This window comes from Typha latifolia, chromosome 12 (assembly GCF_019914945.1).
Source record: "Typha latifolia isolate L0001 chromosome 12, TyphaL0001v2, whole genome shotgun sequence".
Taxonomy (NCBI): Eukaryota; Viridiplantae; Streptophyta; class Magnoliopsida; order Poales; family Typhaceae; genus Typha; species Typha latifolia.
The window spans coordinates 4,326,308-4,336,497 of record NC_133097.1 but is presented as its reverse complement, the minus strand read 5'-3'; positions in this window follow the sequence as shown (position 1 = coordinate 4,336,497).

The following is a 10,190-nucleotide window of genomic DNA, read 5'->3' as shown; positions in this document are numbered from 1 at the left end:
AATTCCTTGGGCTTTCACTGTTTTATTAATTGGAAGGCTATTTGCAAGCCCAAAGACTAGAAAGGTTTAAGAGTTATTAATCTTCGTAATCAAAATTTAGTTTTGCTAAGCAAGTGGTGGTAAAAGCTTTTTAGATTTCAAGCTAGCTCATGTTTGAAGAATTTAGTCCAAAACTTCTATTACAAATGATGCATCATGTTGAAAGATCTTATTTTCTATGTTCACATTTCTGGAGGGGTATCCTCAAATCTAAAGAAAGCTTTAAATACGATGTTTCATACTAAATTAGCAATGGAGTTTAGGTTAATATTTAGACGAAAAGATGGACTTCTCCACTTAACTCTAATGACCTTTTGCCTATCGACATTCTGGGCGTTGAAAAACCTAGATTCTTCTTTGTTTTTGATATCTAAAAGATTCGATCCAATTATTGCTCAAGAGTTGTTGGATATTAGAAACCTAACCCTTGGAGTCAGTATTGATGATTCTCTGGATAGGATTTGGTGGAGGTTCACTGTCAATAACACTTATTCAGTTAAATTCTACTATTACCTCATTAACTTCGCAATTGTGAAATTCGCTAATTTCTCCATGATTTGACAATCCCACCCCCCATCAAAGATCAAAAGTTTTCTCCCATTGGCTAGACTCGACAAGCTTTCTAATCTGACCTGTGACTTTTGTGATGAGAAACTTGAATTGATAGAAAATATCTTCTTTCATTGCCCTTATACTCTCATGTTAGTTAACAACTTCAGCTTCACGTTGGGGGTTCACTTTGACAACCAATTTGGGTTGTGACTTTTGTCCTCTTCTTCCCTTCATAAGCTATGGGAGTTTCTCATCTTTCTCATATGGTAAAAAATTTAGAGAGAATGCAACGACAAAATCTTCAACTTCAAAGCTCTCACTCTAGGTAATTTTCTCCTTGAGCTAGCTAAATGGGGATTATACTAACCCTCCTCATGTTCCATTTTATATTTCTCCTTTTCCTCTCTTTGTAATCTCTATCTTGCTTTCTTGTCGGATTTTATTGTCCTCTTTTTCTCCCTCTAATCTCATAACTAGGCATTGCTCATTATTTCTCAAAAAAAGATGACTATATAAATGTTTAATCCACCTACAATGACCCTTTGAAGGGTCCTACAAATTAAAGAAGACAAATTTGAGACTCAATAGCAAAATGAAGAGCAGGATGAAATAATAACTAGCTAAGTGGAGTAATGAAATGAAACTTTAAAAAGAAGAAATAAGCTTTAACCACTTTTGAAAAATTCTATATCTCTCTCAACATTTAACTTCCGAAAAAGTTATCTTGATAGAATTAAGGTTTTAGAAGTTCGTGTGTATCAAAAAAGTTTCCTTGATAAAATTAAGGTTTTAGAAGTTCATGTGCATCATCGTATAAATTCTAGAAAACGTCTAGATAGGAGAATAAACGAATTAGAATTAGATTTACTAAAGGCTAGTTGATCTCATAAAATTTATTGGAGATCAATCAAAAGGATGAAAAGAAAGAGAAATAATTGAAATATCAAAGTGACATATCTACTTCCACTTCTTTAATGTTAAAGCAAAATTCTAAGTGGTGAAAAAATTCATCTAGATCTCAAAAAGAATGGAGGAACAAAGGAAGAACATGACTACATGAGAAACACATCAACGCATGCATCTATATAGAAAGAGCAAAGTGATGTTGTTTCTACTCTTTATTTGTGAAGCCTATTTATTTTGGTACGATTAGGTTAATCACTAGAACACATTTATTATTGTATTAATATAGTTGTATGACGAAGTATATTTCTCATAATAATTGAGATAATAATGTATGTTGTATCATTAATAGAAACTCAAGATCACTATTTTTATTTGATAAAGTAATATTACTATTTAATTTTAAGTCAATGCACATATCCTAAAAAGCGATGTACATATTTTGAATATATAGTGCACATAAATTGAATAAAAGATGCACAACAAAATTGATTGATATATTTTTTAACTTGATGCATGTATTTTGAATAAATGATGCATAAAAATAATAAGAGATGCTTATTAAAATCGATATTTCAATAGTGGATTGTTTGACATATTTTCTTGATGCACATATTTTTGGAAAGCAATTCGCACATCTTGAACAGACGTACATATAAATTAAGAGATGAATACTAAAATAAAAACTTCAATAGAGGATTAACTAATATATTTTAAAGTTGATGCACAAATTTTAAATAAATGGTCCACATAAATTTAATAAGAGATGTACACCAAAGCTGATACTTCAAAAAATAATTGATTGGCATATTTTAAGTCAATACACATATTCTAAAAAGCAATATAAATAGTGCACAAATTGAATACTAAATGCATACTAAAACTGAAACTTTAATATATGATTAACTTCAAATATTCTTAAGTGTCTTTACCCAAGATTCCAATAGGATATAGTGATGCCAAAATTCTTTTGTACCAAAGTTTGGATGGGTTCGGTCCAAAATTTTTATTTGCAATAATTTGTTCATGTATTTCTTGTAGACTGGAATCACCTGATAACCATGTCCCACTATTAATTTGTTCCTTGTATATTGGTCTGTAAGCTTTTTAGTTGAACAAGTAGAAACTCTCCATAGTTTTCTTACTTTTATCATCCAATACTATTCAGGAGTGCTATAACGGGCTTCTACTATGTCGGGCTTATATGTCATAGTATCTCGAAAAGTAGCATGCTTCCATATATTATAAGTGTACACTTGAACTCATGCGGCCTATAATGTTATCCAATATATGAATTTGACATAGACATGTTAGACTCAATCTTTGCTTTAGGAGTGTCAAAATGGGTAATAAATTTGTCATTAGAATCTTCAAAAGTTTCTTCAAAGAGAGTCTTAGATATTTTTGTATATAAAAGTGCCTTCATACAAGGACAAGTTGAACTCTCTATTATCTTGGATATTAATACATGAGTTGAATTTATTAATTACGGTAGAGGTATCTCATTTCAAAAATAAAATCATCATAATTGCACTGTTCATATCTTAGAAAATATACATGTGCTTTGAATTGTTCATATCTTGTTTTCTTTACGATTTGCAACACCTAACAATTACCTCCATTATATGAGGCTTTTTATGTTGAAATGATATATTTTCATCCTAATGGATAGCAATATTCATCATAATCATTGATTGGAAAATATTTACATGGTAAGGGAAGAGAAAAATATAGTTTAGAAGAGATTAAGCGAAATAGATTTTAGATAATCAGGATTTTACTTGCTGAAGATCAGGAATAATGTTGGTGGGATCGAAGAAGACGGGAGAGTGAGAGAGTGTCTTACAATTATAAGGGGTAAAATTGTAAAACGATCATTTTTGTCATTCTAATAAAAGACTTAGAATTAAGTTAAATTATCCTACAGGATCGATGAATACCATCTCCTTTTTTTTCCTAAAATTTTCTTATCATGCATTGATTGCAATCCAACAAAGCTCTATATTTGGACTGTAGAAGAGCATGATGATGTTACTTGTGAATGTTTAATAAGAAATTGGCATGATCAACCTAATAAATAGTTGAAAACTTCTGTCCAACAACAACAGAGGGTACAAGAAGATGACAAAATAAATTCGAACTCAAAGCTTCATAATGTATGTAATCCAATCGTGCATAGTTTTGCAATCTGCAGTACATATGTTAAACCCCATTGCATGCTCATTTAACTAAGCTAATATATGAAGTTTTATATTTTCAAACAAAAATGAGTATAATAAAATTTGAATCTATAACTTCACCGAATACTCTAAAAACTTAAGCAGTTATACTTTTATATTCTAAAAGTATCTAAGTTGCCAAGCCTAGTAGTGGAAAGAATCCGTATATATAGAGAGCCATATCATTTGCCAGATTCGTGGGTTGCAGCGTCCCCATCATTGCAAACACTAAGCGACGTGGAGGGTGGTCCATCCGACGTCCAAAGTTTCGGTGGACAGCTCCTTGTGAAGAATTTTGGACGTCATGCTGTGGAAAGAGCTTGGTCTGGGCGTGGAAGGGGACAAAATACATCAACGGTTGACGTGTGGAGAGCTTTTGGACTGAGCTGGTGGAAGATGTGAGGGGATAACATCGTGCATGAAAAGTGTGGAATTAATGTATATATGTGTATTTTGTTTTTACCGTGCATGCATGTCGGCTACCTACTGGGTCCACGTATGGACGTCAAAAGGGTTGCCTTTAACAGATCACTCATAAATGGGTACGGTTGGAATTCTAACATGAGAATAATCACTCCAATATGTGTAGACATGATCATCGGAGGGCTGGGCCGGGTTCGGGCCGAGTTTGGGCCGGGCTAGTCCTGGCTGTTATCGCCCGTTGGCCCGTGAGAGATCGGGCTAACTGGTCGGCCCAACCCATATTTTAACTATTTTTAGAATTTTTTAACTATTAGCTTATTTAAAAAAAATATTTATATTCCTCCATTTTAAAAAAATTAAAATAAATTAAATTTTTTTAAAGGTGTGCTTAAAATAATGCAAAACGGTATAATACCAAAATATTTTTTATTGTAGCAGTGGTAAATTACTATAGTAGAAGGGTAGGGCTGTCAAAATAAACGAGTGGCTCAAGCTCGGCTCGGGTTCGGCTCGGCTGAAGCTCGAGTTCGGCTCGATTCAATTAGAAATGAGCCAAGCTCGAGCCGTCGAAACAGGCTCGAAATTAATACCGAGCTGAGCCTGAGCTGGAGTCGGCTCGTTCAGGCTCGGCTTGATAGGCTCAATAGGTATTGCTACTTGGCTGTGAGTCCTAAATCCTAATTAGTCAAGAAAAATGAACGGCTGGGATTAGACCATCAGGAGATTCTAGGGGTGAGCAAGGATGAGGCAGGCAATGGGTCACATGCAATTCCCCCTCGGGGCGAGTGCCAGGAGGGCTTGTTGTTGTAATAACTGAAAAAAATAAAAAATATTAATAAAATAATAATAATAATAAATAATAATAATAATAATAATAATAATTAATATAATAAATAATAATAATGTATAAATTAAAAAAACAGAGACAAAAAGAAAGAAATAAAAAAAATAAAAAATATATTGGTGTTGCATGGCACGAGCTCGTGCCATGCAACGTGGGCGCGTGTTGGGGGCGCCACGTGCGCCCACAACCGCCGGCCCAGCCAATCGGGCCGGACCAGCTAGCTGCGGCGGGCCCCGCCGCCCTTCCCCCCTCCTCCACCGCCTTCCCTCTCTCTCTTTATATATCACTCTCTCTCTTTCTCTCTCACATATTCTCTCTCTCCCTCTCTCTTTTCTCACATATTTTCTTGCCAACGCCTGTCTACCGCCGCCGTCACCGCCGCAGCACCACCCTCACCGCCTCTCTCTTTCTCCCTCTAAATCTCTCTCTCTTTCGATCTCTCTCTCTCTCGAGCTCTCTCTTTCTCTCCTTCCCTTACTGATGTCGGCCTACTGCCGCCGTCGTCGTCGTCGCCGCCGCACCACCTTCTCTTTCTCTAACTCCCTCATTCTCTCTCTTACCCTCCTCTCTCTCTCTCTATCACCTCTCCCTTTCTCACCACCTTCTCTCTCTCTAACTCCCTCGTTCTCTCTCTACCCTCCTCTCTTTCTCTCTCTCTAGCACCGCTCTCTTTCTCTCCTCGCCGACGGCTTCTCGTTGTCGCCGCCGCACCAACTTCTCTCTCTCTCTCTCTCTCTCTCTCTATCACCTCTCTCTCTTGAGCTCTCTCCCTTCTCTTATCAACGCCAGCCACCGCTGTCGCTGTCGCCGTCACCGCCGCCACCGCCGCCACCACCGCAACCTAGGTGAGCCTCCATTCCTTCTCCTTCTCTTCTTCTTCTTCTTCTTCTTCTTTCTTCTTTCTTTCTTTCTCTTCTTCTTCCTCTCTTCTTCTTCTCCATTCTTGGCCCTCCTCCTCCTCTTGTTGTGTAGCAGACAGTGTTGGAAGAGGACTATTATTATTATTTTTATATAATTACTTCCTAATGATAAGTAACATAGTCTATTTAGGTAATTAATTATTTTGATAATTTATAACTAATATAATTTTACTAAGCATTTTAGTATAATAATTTATTAATTACAATTATAAATATTGCCTATAAATTTATTTAGAGTTTTAGTTATTATTTATTAGTGAATATATATAGTCTTATATTTATATTTAACTTATATTATTATATGTCTATTTTTAGTATATTAGTATTGTCTAATAGTTTGTATAAAATGGAATACTAGAATTGCAGATTATTTTTGTATAATAGGATAATGATTATTTTATGTATAATCTAGGATTAGTTAAATAAGAGTAAGTATTACAAAATAACTAGTAATAATATTATTCTATAATTATATTTTTATTAAATCATATATATAGTCGTCTTGGTTATTTATAAAAAGGAGATAAATTACTATATACTTATTTTCTATAATTATCAAATTAGGATTTTAAAAAATAAATATAAATAGCATATTAATATTGCCACAATTAAATTTATCCTATAAATCTAATCAGTATTAAACCTAATAAAATATCATATTTTACTTGAACGAATTATAATTAGATAAACAACTAACTTTATGTTACTTAAATATTTTCAGACTCTGAACCCCCTTATTTGAGACCCCGAGGATCTCACCAGCGTCGAGTGGCGGTAGATTGATGGACCCGAGGGATACGTGTGTTGAGTCTTCTGATAAGATGTGAGTAGTTTTATCCCTTAGACGCCTTTCTCAAATTATGTTATATTATATATTTATGTACATGCATGTTTTGACCTCCAGCATGATTATATGATTTTATCTAGAGATGATTACAATCGAGCATATTTTATCATGCATTCGATTATGCTGATTTGGGATTTGAGTACATTGGTGATATATATAGAGATGATTAGAGATGATTCTACTGTTATGATTGTTTACCGAGTTGATCTGTAGCATTAGTATGCATGTAATAGATTAGCATGAGTATGCATGTGTTGACGATACTGTTAGAGACTACATTGCATTATTTTCTCTTGATTCCTATTCCACCTAAATTCCTATTATGCATTGACTTGTTATTGTACTAGATATATGCATTTGATCTGTCATTTAGAAGGAAAGCATGAAATGTGATTGATAGGATAGTTGATAGAAAGCGTGAGGATTCCCGAGTGGGCGCGAGGGTTAGGACGCGCTTGGTGGATGATTGATCGCTCGACATAGTCGCGATCTTGTTGGCCTTACGTCAGAGGTCGTTAGTCTGTGTACGCGGCAGATATTCAGACAAATGCTGTTCGCCAGGGTATATGTGACGAGTTATCCTCACGAGATTTCTATCAACTAGAAGGGTGCCCGGTCTAAATGGATGTTGATACCCTTAGCGGATGGCAGGGTATGATTATATTTGAGATACTCCTTGCGGATGACAGAGTATTCTCTGAGCCTTCAGGCATGATGTTGAGACCAGGTACCGGGTGTTGACTGTGCACAGTGGTCTAGTATGATAATATTATACTGAGATGTCGGTGATGATTGATGATTGTGATGTTGAGAAATGCATATGATTTCATTATCATTTGGTTACCTGATTATCAAGTGATCAATATGCATTATATATAGTTGCATTTGATATCATAGCATGGTCATGGTCGGCATGCATCATGTGTCATATTTGAGAGAGAGAGTTATGATGATGGTATGACATGGAGATTTATTTATACATTGTCGAGGATTATATATTCTATCAGTTATGACATAATATGTTATCTATTTTTCATTTATGTATTATTGAGGAATATTCATATACTCATTCATGACATGATGCTCTTTCTGATTCATATTATCCAGTACATGATTTACTCTCTGTTTGACATCACTGATTCGGGGTAAGGTCTATTCACTGAGCCTTTTGCTCATAACTTTTTTTATTTTTTTTCTAACCGCCTCAGATACATGGTATGTGATAGTGACTTGAGATATCTTGAGAAGATATTTTAGAGCGATGATGAGGTGAGCTATAGATGCGAGACAGTATAGATGATAGTTTATATAGGAATTGAGTTGTACTGGTATTTGATATTTGTACTCTGTTGTATTAGACGATGAATTATATAATATAGGTCGAATCATAGTGTACTCTTATATTAGTCGTTTTAGTTATATCTTGATGATTTGTTATGGCCTGTGTGGGTCCTACCAGATTATGTAGTGATTTAATGTATATTATTCTGGATTGGGATATTCATACGTTAACGGGTTTATTTGGTTAATAATATGATCTAATTGGTGATGGGTTATGTGATCATGGATATATTAGCAGATAGTATTTGATGATGTCATGATTGTATCTGTACATGAGAATATCTATGCGTGACGGGCCCCGCCCGTCCTGTCGCGTGCGCCACGCGTGCCGTGTGGGCGCGTGGGCGTGCATGTGCCCGTGCCGGGCGGGGGCGTTACAGTTGTGGGGCCCAAAATTTGCCAACCGGTACTTTGCTAGCATTGCCCATCCAATCTCTAGTTCTCTATTGTTCTTCTGAGGGTAAATTGGTATAAAAAAAACACATGGCAGATAGTGAGGTATGTGATCCAAATAAGCGTAACACGTCACTATCTCAAAATTGCACTTGATTAGGCCTCAGGCTGCGGGTTGCACTAGCTGTCGAGCATCCAAAACCCAAATTCTATGGAACGAGGTAAATGAGAGGTGCTTCTGCTATGGAACATATTGTAGCCTTGCGAACGGAATAGCTCTGGCCCGGAAGCTAGGAGAGGCGACGCTGCCGCTGAACGAGGCAAAGGAGAGGTGGATGCATTCGGCTATGGAATGAGGTGAAGGAGAGGTGCGAGGTGATGCCACCGTTGAAGCTGGACGAGGGGTTGCTAGATGCATTGCCGACGTCCTCCTCAAGTCTTGAGCTCATCCTCCTCAAGGAGAGCTGGATGCATTCAACACCGGTGCTTGTGAGCTCATCCTCCTCAAGCTACTGCGGTGCTGGCAGCCTCGTCCTCCTTCGCCAAGCTCTGCCTCCTCATCTCCTCCTCGAGATGTTCACCACCTCATCCTCCTCAAGCTATCGCGGTGCTTGGCTTGGGCTTGATCTGGCTCGGTCCAACTCGGCTTGAATGAGGCTCGATAATAGGCTCATTTCAGGCTCGAGCTCGACTCGGACTCGGTCTAGCCCGGCTCAGGCCCGGCTCGACTTGAGCTGAGCCGAGCTTGAGCCTAATTCTAAGGCTCGAAATTCATTTCGAGCCGAGCCTGAGCTTGAGCCGGGTCGCTTAGGCTCGGCTCGTTTACACCCCTACAGAAGGGCAAAGTACTGTAGCAGACGGGCGGGCTTAGTTGCGGGCCAAACGGGCGGGCTTTCGAGCTGGGTCGAGCGGGCAAAGGGCTGGCCCGTGCCGCCCATGGGTAGTTCAGGCTCAAGCCGGGCCGGGCTTAGCCCGGTCCAAACCAACACGGGTCGGGCCGGGCACGGGCGGGCTGGGCCATTTGATCATGTCTAAATATGTGCCCTTTTAAGTTATTAAGCACTATTTCATTGACATACAGTTTAAATTTTGTTACATGGGTTATTGGAGTTATAAATAATTTTATTCAGATCATAAAAAAATGGGTTTATTTAAGTTATGTTATAACTAGAACCCTCCACCTCACTTCGTCCGTTGAAACCGTCCTTCTCAGGCAGAAACTCTTGTTGGCCAGTAAGATGTTTAGTTAGATAAATTTATATTTATTGTCTTTTGGAATGTTTCAATTCACTGTTTAGAGTGTTCAGTTCACTATTTTGTTTGCAATAATATGTACAGATTTGATTAATCTAGCTGTTTTGCAACTGTCTTTGCAAAAGATAAATTTAGCTTATTGTGTGAATTGGATTTGAAATTCTGCACAATTTTATTGTATTTGTGTAGTATCTTATGACCCCCTATTTCATTTTTTATCTGTGCAATTTTCCATCATGTTCTATGCTATCTTTCGACTGAAGCATTGGTCAGGCTTATGCTTAGGATTTACTTGGCCAATGATTATCTGGCCCAACTATTCCTTTTATTTAATTTTAGGACCAGAGGGTGAGCTAGGAGTTTGCTCACCTGTTAGCTTCTGCTTCTTAGTTGCCTTTAAAGTTGATGAGGTGTAACATTTTTCATAATTTGATTTAGCTTGTATGAACTATGTC